Source organism: Canis lupus, chromosome 8 (genome assembly GCF_048164855.1).
Source record: "Canis lupus baileyi chromosome 8, mCanLup2.hap1, whole genome shotgun sequence".
Lineage (NCBI taxonomy): Eukaryota > Metazoa > Chordata > Mammalia > Carnivora > Canidae > Canis > Canis lupus.
The window spans coordinates 38,545,040-38,568,668 of NC_132845.1; the positions used below are offsets into that span (position 1 = coordinate 38,545,040).

At 47.6% G+C, this 23,629-nt stretch overlaps 1 pseudogene; it reads left to right on the top strand.

The window, feature by feature from the left end:
* Positions 1-23: 23 nt before the first annotated feature.
* LOC140639179 (eukaryotic translation initiation factor 6 pseudogene) lies at positions 24-23,544 on the top strand (annotated as a pseudogene).
* Positions 23,545-23,629: the final 85 nt, after the last annotated feature.

A 23,629-nucleotide genomic window follows, 5' to 3' on the forward strand; every position in this document is an offset into this window, starting at 1 on the left:
CCACTCCGACCTTCGCCCCGCCCATGCTTGACCCCGCCCTTCGCCGCGCTCTTGCCACGCCCACACGCCGGCCCCGCCTATCCCTGGCTCTGGCTCCGCCCCCGGCCCGCCCACTCCTGGCTCTGGCTCCGCCCCTGCGGTCTCCCTGCGGTCCCGCAGCTGACTGGCAAGCCTCGGGGAGACCAGAGAACGAGGGGTCCTCCGCGCAGAGCGCATCGCCCCAGACCTGCGGCGAGCTGGGCTGGGATCGGTGAGGTGCGCGGCGGAGCTCCCGGGCCGGGTCTGCCCGCAACTCCGGGAGGGGAGCCCCGCTCTTAGTGCCGTTGGGAAACCCTTGTGTCCTAAGGACTTGCACACTGATTTGTGTTGCTAGAGCACTGATGGGGGCAGGTGACCCAAGATCCAACAGCTGGATCCGTTAGCTTTGTCCCAGACTGCTGTCCGCAGGCAGCATCATTTAAGCTAGTGAGCTTCTCCTTTTAGGAAAAACAACTTTGATACTTAGTATACCGATCATATATTAAAAAGAAAAATACAACATCAGGGGCACGTTTTGTGATCTCATCCCAACATATATATTTTTAAAATTTTTTTTCTCATCCCAACATAGCTCCTACTTTTCCTCTTCTGTTAGGTTTTTTTTTTAATTGCCCAGATAATAATCGAAAGCCAAATAAAGAATAACCTGCATTCCAACCACTTCAAATTTAATAAAGGATTTTTAAATTTTCAATATTCCTTTCCAGTCTTCGTCTTTAAAAGAGTGGGTCTTGATCTTTCCAAAAGAGTGAGCTGACATTTTTTTTCAAAGATTTATTTATTTATTTATTATAGGCATAGAGAGAGAGAGAGGCAGAGACACAGGAGGAGGGAGAAGCAGGCTCCATGCAGGAGCCCGACACGGGGACACGGGACTCGATCCTAGGTCTCCAGGATCACACCCTGGGCTGCAGGCAGGGCTAAACCGCTGAGCCACCGGGGCTGCCCTGAGCTGACATTTTAAGTCAATTTTATTTATTTATTTTAAAGATTTTATTTATTTATTATTTATTTATTTATTTATTTATGACACACAGAGAGAGAGGCAGAAGCACAAGCAGATAGAAGCAAGCTCCATGCAGGGAGCCTGATAGGGGACTCAATCCCAGGACTCCAGGATCCTGCCCTTGGGCTGAAGGGAGGTGCTCAACCGCTGAGCCACCCAGTTGTCCCATTAAGTCAATTTTAAAGGGAAAGGACGCCAGGGTGGCTCAGTAGTTTGGCATCTGCCTTTGGCTCAGGTCATCATCCCAGGGTCCTGGGATCGAGTCTCACATGGGGCTCCCTGCAGAAAGCCTGCTTCTCCCTCTGCCTGTGTCTCTGTCTCTCATGTATAAGTAAAGAAAATCTTTAAAAAATAGTTTGCATGCATTTTTCATTTGTGCCTCAGTAGGGGAGTAATATTTAAATTTTTTGTTCAATTTTTTCATATTTTAGTAGATTAATTCTCTCTGAAAGCTATCTAAGATTAAGCAGTCACCCTCAGTAAGACACAAAAGGCTTTTTATAAGACACGTGGGCTTGGAAACACAAGCCTAAAAAAGTGGGATTGTTTGATGTTAATAATGAGCTTGGGAACCTCTGGATGAGAAAAGAATTCATTCCTTCCATTTTTTATATCAATTCTGTGAACTTGGTTTGTTCTTAACAATAGAATTGACTTGTTAATACATTTTGGTTGAATGTGAACAGAAACGAGGACAGGAAAGCCTAGGCTTGCCCCTTGATGAAGAAGTCAAGGATGAGCGAACAAAGGTCAGAGGTAAAATAGCTTGCGTGTCTGGCTAAAGAAATGGTATACGGCTATGCTTGTCACCTCCCCAGTGCATGGCACCTGTCAAACCATCTAGGAGCCTGTCACAAGGAAGTGACCGGAAAAATATATAGTAATCAACTTTACACTTACTAATCCGGAGGAAAAGATTGACAACTATTTTAATGAATTACAAGACCACCTTTTATTAATGTAACAACAAAATAACTTTTCTGAAGTCGATCCTGTGATTACAGTCTCCCTCCCAGGAGTGGAAATACTGATTGACCAAGTACTGATTGTCTCACTCCCTACTCCTCTGTCTGTCCAGGACCAGCCAACATTTAAATAGATTGTAGATGTGCTAATAGTTACAGATATTTGTGCACATTTTTGCACAAGTTCTCCTGAAGAAGAGGAGTGAGGTAACCCATGAGTGGGGCAATCAGAAGCGATTAGGGACTATTGGGGTGAACAAGATGGGGGGAGCTGGATTCGGGAAAGTGTGAAGAAGCCTCATAAAGGAGAGAGTTTATGGGAAAAAAAAAAAAAGGCAGTAGCAACCACGGAGTGGCCTGAGCACTGAGAGCCCAGGAACATTCTGGTAAATTCTAGGGATAATCCATGCCAACTGCTGAGTCAGAATCCAGGGGGCTGTGGGAAGAACAGATCCCTTCTCAAGTCTGGGTGGCCCAAGCCAGAAAGAACTTGACATGTTCCACCCTCAGAGAGAGGAAAAGCAGAGACATTGGCACCTGCCCCAAAGTGATGTGAATCCGAGGCAGAACTTCCAAGTGGAACTGGAGAGCCTACTAGGGCCCGAGGTAGGCGACGCTCTGGGGTAAGCTAAAGTGAGCCCTGAGTGGGCCTGGGACCCCAGAGCGTCTGTAGTCCGTGTACAGCATGTCCTGTGTGTGCCCCACATGCCTGATGCCCACTGTGCTGAAGGGATCGTGCTGAGGGAGGGGACGGTGGGGTGGGGTGGGGGAGGTCACCAGCAGGGTCCTTGGAGCAGACTCTGGCTGCCCTCCCCCCAACCAACCCCCCCCACCCCCCGCAGGAAGTTACTCATGTGACATTAGGAAGGGCCCGCCTCTTTGGAGGGCTGTCATGGGAAACTTCTCATCACAGTTTATATCAGACACATATCATTTGTCCAAACCTTCCTCGGCTGTTGCCACAGACCTTTACCACTTGCATTACCGCAGGCGCACCACGGACCGCTCAAGTCCCAGCTGTACGTCGCCAGCCATCTGCAGGCTTTTCACGCAGTTTGTGGGACCAGGTATGTTTAAAACTACAGTGAGCTGCTCACCCTAGGCCAGCTGCTCGTTCAGTTGTGATGAACACGGAGCTGGGAACCTGAGCACCCAGACTCAAAGTAGCCTTGAACCTGCACTTCTGCTCTTTTATCTAACCAGGTGTCACGTTCTGGTTTTCTTTGAAATATCTCTCAAACCTGTCCTTTTCTCCCCATATTTATTGTGACCACCTTCATTTGGGCTCTGGTGGCCTTGTATCTGACCGCTGTTAGCACCCTGCTCCAGCCCATCGTGCACCCTCCTGCCGGGTCAGGATCTCATGGCTTCCATCACAGCATTCCTCTGGTCCAGAACCTTCAATACTGTCTATCCTAGCATGCACCCGCATGTTTCTGTAAAGGAGCATATACATAAAGGGCTCTGCGGGCCATCTGGTCTCTGTTGAAATGACTCAACTCTACCCCTAGAGTGAAAAAAATTGCCCACAGATAATACCTGAACAAATGGGCATGCTCATCTCTCACAGACAAGATAAGCAGTGGGTCAGATTTGCCCTGTGACCTATCGCTTGCAGTACCCTGCATTAAAGTCACAATTCTGGGCAGCCCTGGTGGCTCAGTGGTTTAGCGTCGCCTTTGGCCCAGGGCGTGATCCTGGAGACCCCAGACTGAGTCCCACGTCAGGCTCCCTGCAGGGAGCCTGCTTCTCCCTCTGCCTGTGTCTCTGCCTCTGTCTGTCTCTGTGTCTCTCATGAATTAAAAAAACACACACACACACCTTTAAAATAAATAAAATAAAGTCACAGTTCTTTGGTTTGGCATTCATTGCTTTCTCGAATTTGGACTCAATTTAAAACTCTAGCCACTTTCCCACCATGTCTCTAAAAAAAGCCCATTTCCCCAAGATGTTTATGTAAGTAATGAATTCGTATTTAGAAATTAATTTCATGTGTGTCATGTGTGCGAGTGTACAAATGTTTTTAAAGATATGTAACAGCTGGCGGCCCCGTGACAGCAAGGTCTTTATTTCCATTTCCTCCACTTCATTGTCCATGACGCGCATCACTTCGTTATTACTGCTGGAAAACATTTTCAAGAGCCCCCTTGGCTGAAGCCACTGTGCCACTGTGAATGACAGCTGCTACTCACTTGCCGATCCTAGTGCTCACAATGGCTCCGAGGACGGGCACACTCGCTGAGCGGGGAGATTTCCACGCGCGGCGCCCACTGCCTCCCCTCTGGGTCCAGATCCTGGGCTGTGCTCCTTGTTGGGTTTGTCTACACGTTCGGTAATGTGCTCAAAGCACGATAGCCTGTCTGCATGGGTCACCAGCACGTGCTTAAGGTAGCAACAGGAAACCCCGACGACACGGAAGACACTGAAAAATTTTAAATGATTGCCCTGAGACAAGCTCAGTACCTGTTTCTCTAGGTGCTTCCTTTCAGCAGGCACTCGTCAGCGCTCTCCTCTCACAGCAGAGGCGTGGGGAGTTCAGGGGTGCTAGGGCGAGTCATCACCCCCACAAGTCCAGCTGTCCGGCCAAATTTCAGCTTTGCACTAATCAGCTGTGTCGGTCAAGACTTTCTGAGCTTTGTTTCCTTATCTGTCAGATGAAAGGTTTGGACAGGTCGGGTGCGAGAGATGAGCACAAAGGTAAACCCTGGGTGCGGGGAGGTATGCAGGGGATCTGTTTGTGCCTCTCGCCCCCCCACCCCCCCGCCCCACAGCGGTGTCATGAGAGCTGGGTCCTCTCGGAGCCCAGCCCCTGCCGTGACAGGGACAGGCCTCCAGCAGGTGGCAAGGTGCAGAACGGGCCGCCGGCTGCTCCCAGCTCTAGCCCAAAACGGATTCCGGATTCACTCTTCGGCCTTAGAAGCATTACTCATCTTCGTGTGAAATGTAAATGAACACGATGAGCCTCCCCTGCTTGGCTTTTAGGCCCCTGAGGGTCATAGCAGGTGTCACCCTCCCTGGGAGGTCATGGAGGGGAAGATGTGGAAGGAAAACAGGTGGCATGGTACACTAACTGGGATTCTCCTCGTGTGCCACCCCTAAATGAGATATTATTCGAGTTGTACAAGAAAAGGTCATCTGTCACATAGCCCCAGTTACTGTTCTGAAGAGAGTCACCAACAGCTTTTCTTCACCTCTTAATCTGTACGCATGACGTTAGCTTCAAAAGGCCATACGGTTGAAGTCCAGGACCCTTCACTTTTTGGGGAGCGCTCAGTATTCTTTTTTAAAATTTATCTATTTATTTATTCATGAGAGACACACAGAGAGAGACAGAGACACAGGCAGAGGGAGAAGCAGGCTCCACACAGGGATCCCGATGCCGGACTCGATCTCGGGTCTCCAGGATCACTGGAGCTGAAGGCAAATGCTCAACCACTGAGCCACCCTGCTGCCCTTCCCCGCCACTTTTTAAAATATTTTATTTATTTTGAGAGGCAGAGAGAGCGGGGTCAAGGGTGAGGGGAGGATGGGGGCGTGGGGAGAGAATCTCCAGCGGACTCTGGACTCTGCACTGAGCGCCAGCCGGACGTGGGGCTCCGTCCCATGACCCTGGGATCATGACCTAAGCGGAAACCAAGAGTCCAATGCTTCACCGACTCAGCTACCCAGGGCCCCTATGTCAGTATTCTTAAAAATAAGAGTTGACTGTGTTTTATCGTTTAATGGTAGCTTATGATTTCAGATGATATTTGTATCTATTTCTCCAATAGAATAGAAGCAGCGGGAGGCAGTACATTCACTGCTGGTATTACAGCTAAGCATAAAATAAGTCAATATAATCACTTCTATTTCATAAATTTTTTTTCTCTTGATCAGTCATTTTATGACCCCAGGGTCACAGCTATTTCAAAATTTTATTGTGGCTTGATAAATTCTCTGTGTCAACTGTATATTACAAGATCTTTCATTTCTTCAATTAAACAACTGGAAATGGGTACCACCTGTGCTCCCATATTTATGATGTCAATAAAATCCATTATAATTACAACATGCTGTTGAAAAACGGCATGCCAGGGAACTGTCAGACTGTTTGGGGGGTCACCATTTCACACAATACCGACTACTGACCAAATTATTTCAAAGGCTTTAAACCACGGATTAATAGGGGAAAAAAAGACTGCGTATCACATCTTTTCATTTATATTTTGCTAGGCTCTCAATTAAGATGCATTTATTACATCAGTCTCCATATTTGTAACCGGAAAACCTTGGAAATATTTTGAAAAAAATGATGTTCTTCAAACCATAACTGTAGACAAAATATGTTCAAATTTACAACATACTTTCTGTATAGATCTACTTTTAAATAATTAACTTATGGGAGGAGAGGTCAACTCAGGGTACATGTTGCAATTACAAGGGTTTTTTTTGTTTTTGTTTTTGTTTTTAATTTTTATTTATTTATGATAGTCACACAGAGAGAGAGAGAGAGAGAGAGGCAGAGACATAGGCAGAGGGAGAAGCAGGCTCCATGCACTGGGAGCCCGACGTGGGATTCGATCCCAGGTCTCCAGGATCACGCCCTGGGCCAAAGGCAGGTGCCAAACCGCTGCGCCACCCAGGGATCCCAAGGTTTTTTTTTTTTTTTTTTTTAAGATTTTATTTATTTATTCATGAGACACACACACACACACACAGAGGCAGGGACACAGGTAGAGGGAGAATTTTGATCCAATTTTTAATTTATAACCCACTTGACAAAATAGTAAAATGTTACAGGGAGTTAGAAATTAGGAATGATAGATTCGAATTCTAGTTCCCAGACTCATCCTAGGTGATCAACATCTGAAAATCCTTTACCTACCCCTATAAATGCTTCCAGAGTTCTGGCATGAGTGTATGTTTGCCATTACACGGCTGGAGACGGAATCAGCCTCTGAAGATGAAAAGTTTCCCAACTGGATCAAATTTATCTTTGTGTCAGTGTTCTTTGTTATAATTTTTTATCTCAAAAAAATTATTTATTTACTCATTGAGAGAGAGTGTTTGCATGCAAACAGGGGAGGGAGGGGCAGAGGGAGAGAGAACCGTAAGCAGACACTGCACTCAGCATGGACCTTGATGACGGGCTCGTTCTCATGACCTGAGCCAAAATCAAGAGTCAGACGCTCAACCTACAGCCACCCAGATGCCCCTTGTAATTTTTAAATATAGAGTATAAAAGATTGAATCTTGTTTGGGATGATGAAAAGGTTCTGGAAAGAGAACCTTGGTGAATATGCTAACGTCATTAAATTGTACACTTAAAAGTGTTTAAAATGGTAAATATTGTGTGTCTTTAACCACACCCTCTCCCACCCCCAAAAAATATTGAATCATACCGACCCTATGAATTATACCACACTGAGGATACACATTGTAGAGAAGCCAAAATCATAGTGTTTTCCAGTTTCCTATATTCTCAGGGATGGCAGAAATCGTTGCTTACTAAGGTCTTAATAAAGATATTTTATGCTGTTCATTGCCTTTATCTCTCACCCTGTGTAGCTGTGAGTGTACTTCTTCCAGACCTAAAACTGTACTATAGCTAAACAGAGTCCTTCTGACCCTGTGATAGAGAAGCTGCACAGGCTTCTTATAAGGCATCTTGGTCACTTCACCAAATATGATTTGCTGTGTTAAAGTGGCCCCCAAACAACAACAATAGCAAGACATCAAAACCTTGCAAAGACTATAGTCCTGAATAGTTTCATTAAGATATCACTATGAAGGTATCCTTTTGAGAAAATTGTATGGATTAATTAGGGTTTTTGCCATAGCAAGTGACAGGAAATACAATTCAACTGGCTTTAAAGAAAAAGATGGTGGTGCTGGTGGTACATTTTATTGGCTCCAGCACCTGGAAAGTCAGGGTGGTTGAGACAAAACTCAATCCAGAGGCTGAAACCGTGTCTTTGAGTCTCAGCTTCTCTGCATCCCTGTGAAGCTCATTTTCCCTACAAAGTACAAATTCTGGGTTTGAGTGTCATTGGCTGGAAGTGGGTCACTGTCCCCATCCCAAATCAATCCCTATGACCAGGGGATGGAAAGCATTGATTGTCTTAGGCCTACTTTCAAATGCCCAACCCTGGAGCTGGGATGGAGTCACCCCACCAAAGTCCTGAATTTTAAGGAAATTTGCTGTCTTTTGAACAGAAAGGCCAATGGACTCCAAGAGGTAAAAGTAATCCACATCCCTTACACTTCAGGCACAAAGGATTGATCTTGGAACTAGATCGCTGAGAGAATGGCTGTCCAGGAAGTAGGAAGAGTGCAGGCTTCAGAGTCACATTGTATCTTTTGAGATGAGATCCAGCTGCAAACAGAACCAGCTATGGGGGGGGGGGGGCAGTTCACAATGAAAACACAGAGCTCCTTGTTCAAATATTAATAAAAATTTCAAGACTACAACAGCAGATGGTAAACCCAACGTGGAGCTCCTCTAACTGGGGACCTCCGGGCCACCACATAAGAGGCATACCCATGAAGCTGACCCTGACTGCAAATAACAGTAAACAAATAACAGAGACATAAACAAGAGAGAAGTTTGTTTCTTCCTCATACATAAGTCCAAAGGCACGCACTCTAGGATTCCTGGGCGAAGCTATCAGGGACCCAGGCTTTTTCCAGCTCACTGCTCTGCCAACCTCTCAAGTGTGGCCCTATCCTCATGGTCCTGTCTGTCTGGACCTGTCCTGTATGTCTCCAAGGAACTGAGGACAGGCCAGGGTGCTGGCATGCAGGGAGTGAGGTGGGGCATGGAGCCCCCTGAAAGTTCTAGAGGGGATCTGTCTTACTCTTTCCATCTTTTTGTGTTTGCTGACAACCTCTGATACTTTTGTAGCTTCACATCAACAACACTTTACACCTATGTCTAAATTTCCTCTTTGTATAAGAGCACCAGTTATACTGGATTAGGGGCCATCCCAATGACCTCACCTTAATCTTGTTAAGGTCCTGGGGGTTAGGGCTGAGACATATATTTCAGAGATGCAATACAACCTGTAAGAGGAAGAGATGGTAAAGACCTGATGTGAAGGGTTGTGGGATGGGGTGAAGAGTTGAACAGGGTTTTCTCCTTTGACATGGAACGGCCAGAATGGGCAAATCCATAAAGGCAGAAATTAGATCAGAGAGTGCCAGAAGCTAGGGGTGGGAGGTAACAGGGAGTGGCTGCTAATGAGTACAGGGATTCTTTTTTTCACAACATAAATGCTTTGTGGTTAGGGTGTGGGGATGGTTGCACAATTTTGTGAATATAGTAGAAACCAGTAAACTGTACATACACTTTAAAAGAGTGAATTTTATAGTACATGGATTATACCTCAATAATAATAATTTTAAAAGATCAACCCCACGAGCACGTTAACAAATGTGTCAATAGTGAAACTGCAGGGTACCTGGGTAGCTCAGTGGATGAAGTGTCTGTCTTTGGCTTTGGTCATGATTCCAGGGTCCTGGGATCAAGCCCCATATCAGGCTCCCTCCTCAGGGGGAAGCCTACTGCTCCCTCTGCTTGTGCTCTCTCTCTTTCTCTGTCAAATAAATAAATAAAATATTTTTAAAAAATTAGTGAAACTGCATGCTAAAAAAAAGTGGAATAGTATTTTCAAAATATTAAAGGAAAATAACTTCAAATTCAGAATTTTATATCCAGCTGAACTGCCTTCAAATATGAGGGCATGACAAAAAAAATTTTTTTTAATTTTTATTTATTTATGATAGTCACAGGGAGAGAGAGAGAGAGAGAGAGAGAGAGAGAGAGACATAGGCAGAGGGAGAAGCAGGCTCCATGCACCGGGAGCCCGACATGGGATTCGATCCCGGGTCTCCAGGATCGCACCCTGGGCCAAAGGCAGGTGCTAAACCGCTGCACCACCCAGGGATCCCGACAAAAAATATTTTTAAGAGAGAAACTTTGAGACACAAGATCCATACAAAGCTGTTTGGGATGAAGTATTAAATAAGAAAAGCTACAAGATACATATGAAGTGAAAGTGCTAAAATTCCTTGAAAAATATCATTATTGTCCTCAAGAAATCTCTAATGCCAGATTGGAGAAAATACATCCATAATAAAACAGTTCTAAAAGTTATCAATATAATGGAATGGGAGAAGAACCAAGGGATGAAAAGATGCTAAACTCTTATGTTATTATGTGATATGAAATATACATATCAATTTTTTAATAAGAAAAGGATTAAAAAGAAAGACAAAAAATGGTATAAACTGAAATGATATTAGAAACAGGTCCAAACATGTCAGTAATGACAGTTATTGTAAATGGACCAAATTTATCTTTAAAAGAAAACATGCAAAAATTGACAAATGGCATTTTTAAGCCAATATAAATGCATGGATGAATGGGATTGTTAGATATTGACACCTTCTGCAAAAATGTAATTGTGCAATCCAGCCCTGACAGGCATTGAAAATATCCAGACCCAGAAGGAAGAGTTTTTGAAGCATGAAAATGACATATACTCTCTCGATCAGGGGTTAGCAAACTATGGCTTGTGGATGAAATCTGGCCACCACCTGTTCTTGTACAGCTGGTGGGCCATATGATGGTTTTTACATTTTTCTAACGGTTGAAGAAATCAAAAGAATATTTCATGACATGTGGAAATGATATGAAATTTTAATTTAAGCTTCCAGAAAGTTTTAATGGGATACAACCACACCCTCTGGTGTTCATAGAGTCTAGAGCTGCTTTTATGCTACAACAGCAGGCTTAAATCGTTTCACTGAGACCATGTGCCCCACTAAATCTAAAATAATTACTATTTGGCTTTTTATAGAAAGAATTATTGACCTCCCTTCTAGATACTCTCTTGGCATAAAGGTATTCCTGTGGGGGTGGGGGTAGGGATTGAGCAAGGTGACTTGTGTTGGTGGAAATCTTACATGTGGGTGTTAAAAACACAGGTGTATCTCAGGAAGTAAAAATCAGCCATCAAAAGCACAATTTTCCCTGCTAGAGAATCTTTTCCCGAGATTACCTTTATGATTGGACCCTAGAAATCACTGGTGTCTGTGTAGGACTGTTTTGTGATGAACGTGACTGCAATGCATCCATTATATAAAAGCACAGGTTAGCTGCCCTTGAGGGGAATCAGTCAGCAGCCGGTGTGTTTTAGAGACACGTTGCTGGTTGGTGGGACAGATGAATATTTGAGAAAGGAACAGAATTAGCTGTTAACTTCTGAGGGCTGGGATGTTTCCTCTCTGCAAGTTGAAGCTCCATGATACTGGCCAAAGTGGAGGGATCAGGCGGGTCCAAGCTTAGGTGGAAAGGCTCCACGCTTGCTAGTCCTGGTGTTTTGCCAGGGAAAGCGTGGCATTTGAGAAACAGTGTAAAAGTGCTTTTCTAAAGTCTTGAGAGCATTATATCAAATAACCAAGAGTAAAGGTGTCAATAAGAGGGGAAAATTGTTCCCTATCTAAAGTTAATAGCACGTAGGTCTGGGTGGTGTTCCGTTTTACCCGGGTACCTGACCTCAAATGTCAGCCACGGCAGTCACGGTGCAGAGAAGTGACCCACAAAGCATGAGGCTCACAACACCATCACTCCCAGGTTTCCAATTCCATGCTAAAAGGTCTCGAGCTGGGCACTTCTGATTTTAATTTGCACTTTTTTTTTGTACTTTTTCTTAAACACTGGGTGTAACTTGACACCAACTTCATTTCTCAGCACCTTTAGGGCAGCAAGTTACCATTTGGTGAAACTCGCAAGGAAGCGGGTGCACAGCTGGTGCCCCATCTGCACATCCACGGCAGGACTGTCCTGTCTCAAGATCGGAAACTGTCCAGTTTTACTCCTTAGTCCTTTTTCTGGTCACGTTTCTTCTTTTTGACCAACTCTGGTATGTAATTTCCTAGAGCACTCACAACAGCATAAGAGAGCGATCCCATTTGCGTCAAGAGAAGGCATCTGAGTTACCTGTTGCTATGTAACAAACCACCACATGACAGCCTGGAGGATGCCCCTTAATCATCACCATTTCTGGGGGTCGGGAATGCAGGCACGGCTTCACTGGGTCCTCTACATGGGGCCTCCTACAGGATGTCTCGGGCTGGGGTCTCATCTGAAGGCTCGGCTGAAAAGAATCTGCATCTAGGATCGCATGGCTATGGGCAGAACTTGATCATTTGGGGTCTGTTGGCTGTGGACCATAGGACTCCCCATGCTGGCAGCTTGCTTCATCAAAGCTGGAAAGTGGAGAAGGAACAGGGGTCTGCTAGCAAGATGCAGGCCCAGTTCGCAATCTAATCATGGAAGCCACGCCCTTCACACTAGTTTCCCCCATACTCAAGAAGAGACAGGGCATGGACCCCAGGAACCAGGAGCCACAGGCCCATCTCAGAAGCTGCATGCCACGTGAGGATGTGTGTATTTATTTGCTTGACTATATTTCTATAGATAGAAATATAGATAAAAATCTATTTTCTTTTTTTTAAGATTTTTTCATTTATTCACAGAGAGCCAGAGACACAGGCAGAGGGAGAAGCAGGCTCCATGCAGGGAGTCCGATGTGGGCCTCGATCCTGGGACTCCAGGATCACTGCCTGGGTGGAAGGCAGGCGCTAAACCACTGAGCCATCCAGGGATCCCAAAATCTATTTTCTATAGATAGAAAAATCTATATTTATATAGATAGAAAAATCTACATTTATATAGATACAGATTTCTAATAGAACACATAATAACTTGTTAGCAATTGTGGGGTGCAATCACCTCCAGAAGTAGGACTCAGGGACTGGAGAGTATGAACATGGTCTTTCAGGTTTTATTCTATACTCTTTTTAAAGAACCAGGAGGGGCAGTCCGGATGGCTCAGTGTGGTTTAGCTCCACCTTCGGTCCAGGGCGTGATTCTGGAGTCCCAGGATCGAGTCCCACATCAAGCTCACTGCATGGAGCCTGCTTCCCCCTCTGCCTGTGTCTCTGCCTCTCTCTCTCTCTCTGTGTCTCTATGAATAAATAAATAAATAATCTTTAAAAAAAATAAAGAATCAGGAGTTTTGCAAACCACTAAACTTTTTGTTAAAAGACACATATTGATGCACTAAGGGAAAAGATAAAATGGAATCATACAAAATATTCATTAAAACCAAAGAGGGGGGATCCCTGGGTGGCGCAGTGGTTTGGCGCCTGCCTTTGGCCCAGGGCGCGATCCTGGAGACCCGGGATCGAATCCCACGTCGGGCTCCCGGTGCATGGAGACTGCTTCTCTCTCTGCCTGTGTCTCTGCCTCTCTCTCTCTCTCTCTCTGTGTGTGTGTGTGTGACTATCATAAATAAAAAAAAAAATTAAAAAAAAAAAAAAACAAAGAGGGGACACCTGGGTGACTCTGCAGTTGGTGCCTGCCTTCGGCCCAGGGCGTGATCCTGGAGACCCAGGACCAAGTCCCGCCTCAGGCTCCCTGTAGGGAGCCTGCTTCTCCCTCTGCCTGTATGTCTGCCTCTCTCTCTCTCTCTCTCTCTCTCTGTCTCTCATGAATAAATAAATAAAAATCTTTTATTAAAAAAAGAAGTAAATATTTTAGGAGTAGCATTTTTATAAAATCATAAAATTTGATCATCTTTCCCAGATACTGAAAAGGGAAAACACACCTCCCAGCACGTTAGCTTCCTCGCAAACACGTCACTGCATTTGGCCTTCCATTGGGAGCTCAGATCTAGCAGGACTCAGGTCCTTCCCAGACATTGCCCCTGACCCTCCCATTGTCCCCAAGTCAGTGGCCGCTTTGGCTTCACCAGGGGGCTTGGTTCAGGGTCCGATTTCTCCCCAGCCGCAACCTTTCCCCCACTGTGCCCTCTACACACTGCCAGAGAAAACACAGGATGCCCAGTATGGCCCATGTAATGTTTGAGTCATACTCATACTAAAAAAATTTTTTGTTGCTTCTGCGAGGTTCAGCTTTAACCAGGCGTCCTGTAGTTCTATCTGCTAAATCCGCACCCACCCTCAATGATAGCCGTCCTCCGGCCATCGCGGTACAGTGAGTCTTGACCCGAGGATGGCCATTCTGTCCCTCAGGGGACATGGGGCGATGTTGGTAGGCTGTGGGGTATCACCGCTGGGAGGGGGGACGGGAAGCACCGGTGCCTGGTGTGCAGAGGCCTGGGGTGCACATCCCACAGCCCCCACAATAAAGAGCTGCACCCCAAGCGCCGACAGTGCCAGGAGGCACTGATGAAGGGGGGTCACCCCCACAAACTTCTCCTGCTGCTCACTGCCAGCCTCCAGCCGGTCTGCGGCCAAGGGCAGGTCCGATCACCAGGTGCGGGGCTGAGGGAGGCGGCCCGGGGGCCGCAGGCTCAGCAGATCCTCCCCACAAACCTCCAGCCCAGCTGGGTCCCAGCCCCGCAGCCACCTCCGCAGCCTCCGGCCCAGCTCACCCACAGACCTGAGCAAAACCTCAAGCAGCTCCAAGAATTCCCAAATAGAAAATGATTTAAGGGACCTGACAGAGAATATAATTACCTTTTTCCTTTTTAAATTAATACAGAGATTTTACTAATACCCCTGTCGGGCACATTTCACTGTGGTTAATGTTCCTAGAGAGAATCAATTCAAAATTTGCTGATCACACAAACAGCGGGGGGGGGGGGGGTCCCCATAGCATCTAATAATTCACAAAGTAATTTGTTCAAGATTAACACCGTTTCCTTTGAGAGCTCATATGGCTTTTACCCATAATGTATGCAGTGTAGATAAGAACTTTATCCACTTTTTATTCTGTTTCTTGAAAAAAATCTATTCCAAGCATTTAAGAAAGTTTACCCAGGAAAATATTAACCTGACAGGTGGATCAGAACAACACCGCGAAGCACAAAATATTAAGTTGTATTTACACCATGTGCTGTTACTAGTGGTAAAATCATATAATATTTCTATTTCAGACGGAAGGAGAGCGTGAGGTGAAACGCCAACACCCGTGAGCGAGCTCATCTTCGCCCAGTCAGACGAGTGGCAAGAAAAGCAAGAAGCTGTAAAGGTGTTGGTTGGTCTTGCGGCCACCAGCAGCCATGGGGCTGGGAGGGAAATGCTGAGTGAGTGCCGGTGATGAGTGACTCCACGGGCTTCTGGTTTAGGATTCGTAGCTGTGAGCCTGAGATGCTGGAACACCTTTTTTAAAAAACCAAGCACTAAAAAAATAAAAAATAAAAAATAAAAAATAAAAATAAAAAAAATCCAAGCACACATTTAACAAAGAAAATGACAGATATTTTACTAATCCAGAACCCCAGCAATTGAAAGTCATCTGCCCTCGTTTGAACCTCAGTCAATAATCTCTCAAATCGACGTCATTTTTATTTTAAGAATTTGGCCTTGATTTTCTTTGCATGGAGGGTTCGGGGGGAGGGGGGAGACAGTAAAAGTCTTAAGGCCGTAATGATCAAGTTCTCAGGGGAACTGGTAATTCTTGGTGGAGTTGGAGCCTACGACAGCTGTGTGTCCTTGGGCAGGTTGCTTGGCTTCTCTGTGCCTTAGCCTGTCCACTAGGAAAGGGGTGCACAGAACCTAGTCACAGAGTTCTTTTGAAGAGGCCGTGGGCAGGTTCCCGGCATCAAACGCTGCTGCGATCAGTTCTCATTAGCTGCTCGTGAATACTTTTATTAGTGTGAAAATGTGGGTGTGAAAGCGAACACACCAGCCCCGGGAGAGGAGTGGGGACGGCGTGTGGTAGGGCCTGGGTGGCAGGGGAGGGGCCTGACTGACCTCTGCTGACTGGTTTCCTCGCGGCCTGTTCCTCCCTAACACTAAATGTCACCCCATTGTTCACGTTGACATGGTTGCTTGTACTTGACATGAATTCCACATCAATGAAGAGAAATCTTGGCTGGGGAAAAAAAAAAAAAAACTTGGAACATGTATCTTCTCCACCTTGAATCCTCCAGAGGCTTCCTGAAGCCAACCCAGACCCCCTGCACCTCCCACCCACAAATGGGCCACCTGCGTGTGCACCCTGTGCCCAGGGAGGGAGCCCCAGAGAAGCCCAAGGGACCCGGGCATGAAAGAATTGGAGATTAAAAGTCTTCTGAGTGGACATCATGGCAAGGGGGCGGATGCGGACATTTTTTTAAACTTGGAGTAATTTGGCAGAAAGACACCATAGGTCTTTCAGTTCCCAGAGCTAGAGTTGCCAGATTTAGCAAATAAAAATACAGGACATCTGTTAAATTTCAGATAAACAATGAATTATTTTTGTATGTGTCCCAAATATCGCCTGGGACATACTTATACTACAAACTTCTGTGCCCTGTATTTTATCTGACTACCTACCCTGGCGCAGGGCTTCACCTCGACAAGGCTTGGGAGGACACGGCCCTGCATCCCTTCCTAGCCTAGCCTCTTCCCACATTGTCTCCAACTCTGCAGGCCCTCGTCCTGGGGCTGGGGGGGGGGGGGGCAGATTTCTAGTGCTGAGAACAGTTAAGCTCTTTCCTGCCCCAGGGCCTTTGCACTGAGCCTCCTATATTCCTGGAACCCTCCTCCTCCCCATGTGTGGCTCCTCATCCGCACCAATGAGGGTCACCTTAAATGTCCTGCGCTAAAGAGGCGTCTCCTGGCCAATTTGATTCTGTCCTTGGTCTCCCTGTTATTTTGTATCTCAGCCCCCTATTCATAATTCCTTCAGAGCACACATCCCATTCGTAATCATTTTGTCCATTGACTCTTTATTTTTTATCTATGTATCACTCACTGCCCCCCACGTGGACAGCAGCCGCACTGATTCTCCTGGTTCTCCACGCTCCGTCTTGCACGCACTCACCCAAGAAATGCACAGTTGCCCTGTGTGCCAGGCACCGCTGCAGGTGTGTTGAGAGAGCAGAGTCCCTGCCTATCGTGGAAGCGGACCTGAAGGTTTGTGCAAGGCCCTGCTTCCAGCCGCCGTCACTCGTCACTCGAGGCGGTTGCTCATGCGGGAGGCGGGAGGGGCAAAGGCGAGTCCCCAGGGGCGTGGGCATCCCTCCTCCGGGATGTGCCCCAGCCCCTCTGGGCACCTACGCCTGTGTCCCCAGGGCCGCGGTCACAAGGCCGCACAGCCTGGGAAGGCTCCAACAGCAGAAATTTATCCTCCGGAGCCACAGAAGCCAGATGCCTTAAATCAGGGTGTCAGCAGACCTCCCCCCACGAGAGGCTCTAGGGCAGAGTCCTCCCTGCTTGTTCTAGCTTAGGGTGCTGCGGGCCGAGCTTGGCCTTCCTGGGGAGGCGGCCGCATCCTCCCACTGTGTTCCCGCAGCCGCGCAGTGCTCCCCACTCTGCGTGTCTGCATCTGCACGCAGCCTCCCTGGAGGACACCTGCCATCGGGTGGAGAGCCCACCCGAATCCACCATGACCTCGTGGGAGTCACATCCACGCAGTCCCACTCTGAGGGGCTCGCTGGACGTGGATTTCGTGGTAGGATGCCACTCGACCCGGTGCGCTGGTATTTTTGTTAAAGCTTTAAACCTAATTCGCTGCCAGAAGCGTCCTCCCCGGGTGGCCTAAACGAAGCCTTGTACCAACAGTCCTGATCGGAGCCGCAGAGCGACCCCAGGACCCGCCACCTCAAGTGTTAGCTCTTCATTTAGAGCGAGGCTACAGAGGCTCAGGAGGCTGTCATTGGTCTCCAGGCCTCTAGTAAACGACGAAGGAAGACACAGGTTCAGGCCAAACCTTTGGTCTCTCCAGCCACCTCCCTGGGTCTCCGGCAGCCAGGCCCCTGCCCCCAAGGTGTGCCATGGGGGTCGCACACCTGTCCACCCTCAAGCGGGCTGCCCTGAGCTCGTGGCTGGGCTGCCAGGACCCTGGCAGAGCTGCTGCCCCAGGTCAAGGAAAGGGCCCCAGGACCCTGGCACGCCCTATGTGGGGCCTTCCCCAGAGTTCCCATCTCTGAAAGTGCCCCTGACACCAAGGTACAGGACTTACTCCTCCTGATTCTGGTCCCATTAAAAGGGGTTCACATCTTGTCTACAGGCCCCTGGATTGTGTTAACCATCTGTGAGATGTATTAGGTTCTATTGCATTCTTTTTTTTTTTTAAGATTTTATTTATTTATTTGAGAGAGAGAGAGTGCATGCACACGAGCAAGGAGGAGGAGCAGAGGGAGAAGGAGAAGCAGGCTCCCCACTGAGCAGGGAGCCCGATGCAGAACTCCATCCTAGGACCCTGAGATCACAACCTGAGCCGAAGGCAGACAACCCTCTGAGCCACTCGGACGCCCCTCTAACATATTCTTTAAATTAAATTATTTTCTAATCATATTTTCCAAGCCACCTAGGACCTTCCAACATGAATCCACCGTAGGAGAGACACCTAAGGACACTGTTCCTGGGAGCCTCCTGTTTGCTAAAGGCTGAATGTCACCTGCATTCTTAGCTTCAAAAAAAAACCCCACAAACAAACAAACAAACAAAAAACCTTTCTTCCCTCACCCACATTGAACTCCCTGTAGAATAACACAGATTCTGTCTGAGACAGCATCCCTGTGAGAGAGCTCACCTTTATTGTGCGAAGGTCACAGCACTGTGTGCGCACACCATGGGCCAGGCTGCCGGGCCACAATGAGGACCAGCGGCCAGCGATCTGTTGGCATCAGAGTGGCCTAGGCCGGCTTCCAATCCAAAATTCCAAAGGACAATCTATAGATGTAAAAAAGCTGGAGATGCCAACGTGTAGTAGCACAAAATTTATATATAATTTGCATAAACTGCACAGACTGAATTTGGTCTCAGACTTTTATAAATACTGCTTATTATTTCCTTTAAATAGCTTTGGTTTTTTCCCTCATGTACCCTCTCTCTCATGGATCCAACATCCCTGCCCCGTTCCAGGATCTACAGAAAAGGTGCAAAGAGGCCAGCGTGAGAAGAGAGAGTGGTGCTGACTCCAGAGAAAATGCCCCACACCCGCATGCACGCGCATGAGCACACAGAAACACCTAGAAGCACACGCATATACATGCATAAACACCTGCACATGCACACACATGCACTCACATAAACACATGCACACACATAAATACCTCTACATGCATATGCATAAACACCTGCAAGGGCACACTTCACACAGCCCAGAACTTCCACCTTCAGAATGGGGTGTTCACGCACTTAGTAACACCTGGTGGATGGGTACTATGGGAGTGATGGTCTTGACGGTCTGTTTTTTTTTTTTTTAAGATTTTATTTATTTATTCATGAGAGACACACAGAGAGAGGCAGAGACACAGGCAGAGGGAGAAGCAGGCTCCCTGCACGGAGCCCGATGCGGGACTCTATCCCTGGATCCCGGGACCACGACCTGGGCTGAAGGCAGACGCTCAAACCACTGAGCCACGCAGGTGCCTCTCATCCAGTTTTTTTTTTAAAGAATCAATCTCAAACTATTCAGCATTCAAATTCCAGACTCATTCCCATTTTTAAAAAATGCTTCTTTTCCCAGGTGTGGTCTGTTGGTTGTCATTATTCCCAGATTTTGTATCTGTGAAATTGCCTGCTTGATAAAATTGATCTGCGACCCCAAAAAAGCAGACACTTCAATGGGCATTCCCAGATATATGCAGAACAGCCAACACATCGAGGCTCCACCCTCCCAGGGCAAAGAGGTCAGATCAGTGCCACCTTTTCTCTCATTTGCGTGTTTTTGTGGACGATTGTTTGAAATGGCGTTCAGGAGCAGGAGGTTAGGGAGGCCGCTGCGGGCTCTGGAGAAGGTGCCTAGTTACATAAGCTTCGTGCAGGTACGAGTTCACCTGCTTGGGCTGGGAGTTCCGTGGAGTGGAACACGGAGTGTCCACACGTCCACTGTCTGGATTAAATAACGCGTCTTTAAGGTAAACAGGTCACCTATTGATCAGCTGATGACAACGTTGATTCCTGCCTGTATTCCACTCCCACCCCCAAGAGATGCCTCGGTGTTGGCTAAGTCAGGGCTCCAGGTGACTTCCTGGACGTAGGAACAGGAGTAGCAAGGATGGGCCACGTCCCTGACGTACCCGGGATGGACAGTCCATCACACTCCTTACCGTGTGGGGAATGAGCACAGAGCACGATCAGAGCCAAGTATGGAAACAAGCAATTCCTCATGATCGATTAAAAACAGATTTCCTGGGATCCCTGGGTGGCGCAGCAGTTTAGCGCCTGCCTTTGGCCCAGGGCTGGGTCCTGGAGACCTGGGATCGAGTCCCACGTCGGGTTCCCGGTGCATGGAGCCTGCTTCTCCCTCTGCCTGTGTCTCTGCCATTCTCTCTCTCTGTGTGACTATCATAAATAAATAAGAATTTAAAAAAATTTAAAAAAAATAAAAAATAAAAAAAATAAAACCAGATTTCCTTTTTCTATTGATTAGCCCAGCTCCTCCCATGAGTCAAACGCTCACGCCGCTCAGTATGTTGAGACAGAAAGAGGAGGAAGGCACTGTTCAATTGAGGGACAAGCTGGGGGAACCCGGGGCGCCAGGCAGGGGCCCATGTGGGACACTGTGCCATACACATGCCCCTTGCTTGCACCAATAAACTGACGCTCCTGGGACTCGCACAGACTTGAAAATCGAGGAGACGAGATCTGTGGGTAACAATTACTGTACCGGCGTGCAGGAAACCCCCGGCTAGCCAGGATAGCCCCTCCTGTTACTTTTCCGTCCTCATTTTCCATCTCCTAAAGCCATGCTTCTTCAACCTTAATGTGCAGACGAGTTCCCCCCCCAGGGGTCTGGTTGGTTAGCAGGAAGATTCTGATTCAGGATACCCCTCGGGGAGGCTGAGGTCCCCCAGTCCCCCCTCGCTCCCCATCCAGGCCAGTGCCTACACCAGCAAACCCCTTTGCCCTGAAATGCACGTGTATCCGTTTTTTCTCACTTGCACCCAAAAGATCCCAAGCACAACGTCCAGGGACATCAGCTGGTTCTCTGAGAGGGACCCTCAATGGTGCCTCTTGTCCTGTGCCTTTGCTCAAGCCCTCCTCTCTCCTCCTGAGGCTCATGGCCTCTCCTCCAGGAAGCCTTCCCACCCTGCCTGCTTCCTGCCCTCCCCTGGAATCTCAGGAGCAGACTGAGGAGCAGGCCCCAGGGCAGTGGTTCTCAACCTTGGCTGCAGACTAGGATCACCCGGGAGCTTTGAAACGGGAGCTTTGAAACCACCTCGTGCCCAGGCCACACCCCAGACCCATCGAACCGGAATTTCTATGGGTGGGATCCAACATCCCTTACTTAAGAACCAGGTCACAGGCGTGTGCTGTGTCCAATATTTATAAAGTTTCAATAGCATCTGATTGGCTTTCTGAACCTGTGGGTGAAGTTCAATGTGAAAGTTCACTATGCCAGATGTTATTCAGCTTTAAAAAGGAACCAGGATCCTACACCTGGTACAACATGGTTTCCACATGCCTGAACCCAGAGGAACACAATATTGTCCTTAGCCACACGCGGGTCACAGCACACGCCCCTCCTGAAGCCCAGGCTTAGTGCTCACGACTGAAGGGTAAGGGAGGGCCTCCAGGGGGAACTGGGGTACACTGCTGGTGAGTTGGGTGCCACAGCAGACTGCCCAGACTGCTGCCAACGGGGCAGCACTGGGGTTGGTGGGAGTCCCATCTCCTGTAGGACCTGCGTCCCCGATGCTCCAGCTATGAGGGGTGCACACTGTGAAAGTTTGATGGTGTTTATTGCTCATTGACTAGGCCAACGACATTTAAAAACCACCATGAGGGGTGCCTGGCTGCCTTGGTCGGCTAGGCCTCTGACTCGTGATTTCAGCGCAGGTCATGATCTCAGGGTCCTGGGATCGAGCCCCGGGGACACACTCCCTGCTCAGCTGGGCCTCTGCATGAGGGTTCTCTTTCCACCGCTCCCCTCACTTGCTTGCATGCACTCACTCACTCACTCTCTCTCTCTCAAATAAATAAATACATCTTTTAAAAACAAAATAAAAAGGGATCCCTGGGTGGCGCAGCGGTTTGGCGCCTGCCTTTGGCCCAGGGCGCGATCCTGGAGACCCGGGATCGAGTCCCACGTCGGGCTCCCGGTGCATGGAGCCTGCTTCTCCCTCTGCCTGTGTCTCTGCCTCTCTCTCTCTCTCTGTGACTATCATAAATAAATAAATAAATAAATAAATAAATAAATAAATAAATAAATAAATAAATAAATCAAAATAAAAATAAATAAACACTAGAATGAAATTATTAGCAAAACAAACGTGCTTGGATAGAATTGACCTTTGGCTGAAGAGCTTTTAAAATCTGGCTACGGTGGGGGTGAGCAGATCTTAATTTGGTACAGTCAACACTCGCTCCATGTCCCACGTCACCCACCTCCTCCTCCCATAAAAAAACTGCTCCCTTCTGTTGGCCTTAGAGTTGGTGTCATCATAGGTCTGTTTCCTCCAGAAGGCACGAGTTGACGTGTCTATTTATGCATGACAAAGTCTGGAGACATAGGAAAGATATTTTGCTTCCTTGGATGTTTTCTTTAGGAAGTTGTACCCAAAATTTCTCCAGCAAATCATCCTTCATAATTTATTGGCCAGAATAGCAGCAACTACCCACACATTAGCCAGTCACACAAAAGAATGGGACTGCCATGATAGCTCCGTAGGGTCATACTAAGCCTAGGAAGGTGAATGCTGCGGCTAACCTTTTAAGTTTTTATTAGGAAGAAGAAAGGTAAAGAAGAATGCATATTAGCTAGGTACCAGCAGTGTTTGCTACAGTGTGTATGTTGGTGACTGGAATTTTTTTTTAGAAGATTTTATTTATTTGAGAAGGAAGAGGAGAGGAGAGAGAGGGGAAACAGAAATGGAGGAGAGGGGCAGAGAGAGAGGGAGAAGCAGTCTTCCCATTGAGCAGCCTTCCCCCGCCCCCGCCCTGCCCCATGCAGGGAAAAAAAAAAAAAAACAGAAACAGAGAAACAGAAGAAATCCTGGCTGACGTGCTCAAGGTGGAAGTCTTTAGACAGACCGTGGCTGACCAGGTGCTAGTAGGCAGCTACTCTGTGTTCAGCAATCAGGGAGGGCTGGTACATCCCAAGACTTCAATTGAAGACCAAGACGAGCTGTCCTCTCTTCTTCAGGTTCCCCTGTGGCAGGCACTGTGAACCGAGGCAGCGAGGTGATTGCCGCTGGGATGGTGGTGAATGACTGGTTTGCCTTCTGTGGCCTGGACACAACCAGCACAGAGCTGTCAGTGGTGGAGAGTGTCTTCAAGCTGAACGAAGCCCAGCCAAGCACCATCGCTACCAGCATGCGGGATTCGCTCATTGACAGCCTCACCTGAGTCACCTTCCATGCTGTTCTGTGGGCTCCTGGCGCTGGACTTGGAATCTCTCTGTGCCCCACCCAATCTGTTTTGGATGCTGGCAGGGAGTTGGCAGAGAGCTCACTGTGACTGAGTGGCTGGATGCCCAGCTCTTCACCTGTGCCCATCTCCTGAACCTGCAGTTACTTCAAAAATCTGCCATATTGTGCTGTCAGGCCTTAAAGGCTCCTGACTTGTTTCCTGCACTAACTACCCCCATTAAAGGGCAGCTGCCTCTGGCTATTCTTGGGAAAAAAAAAAAACAAAAAAAAAAACCCTTTTTCTTTTTTTGAACGGTTTT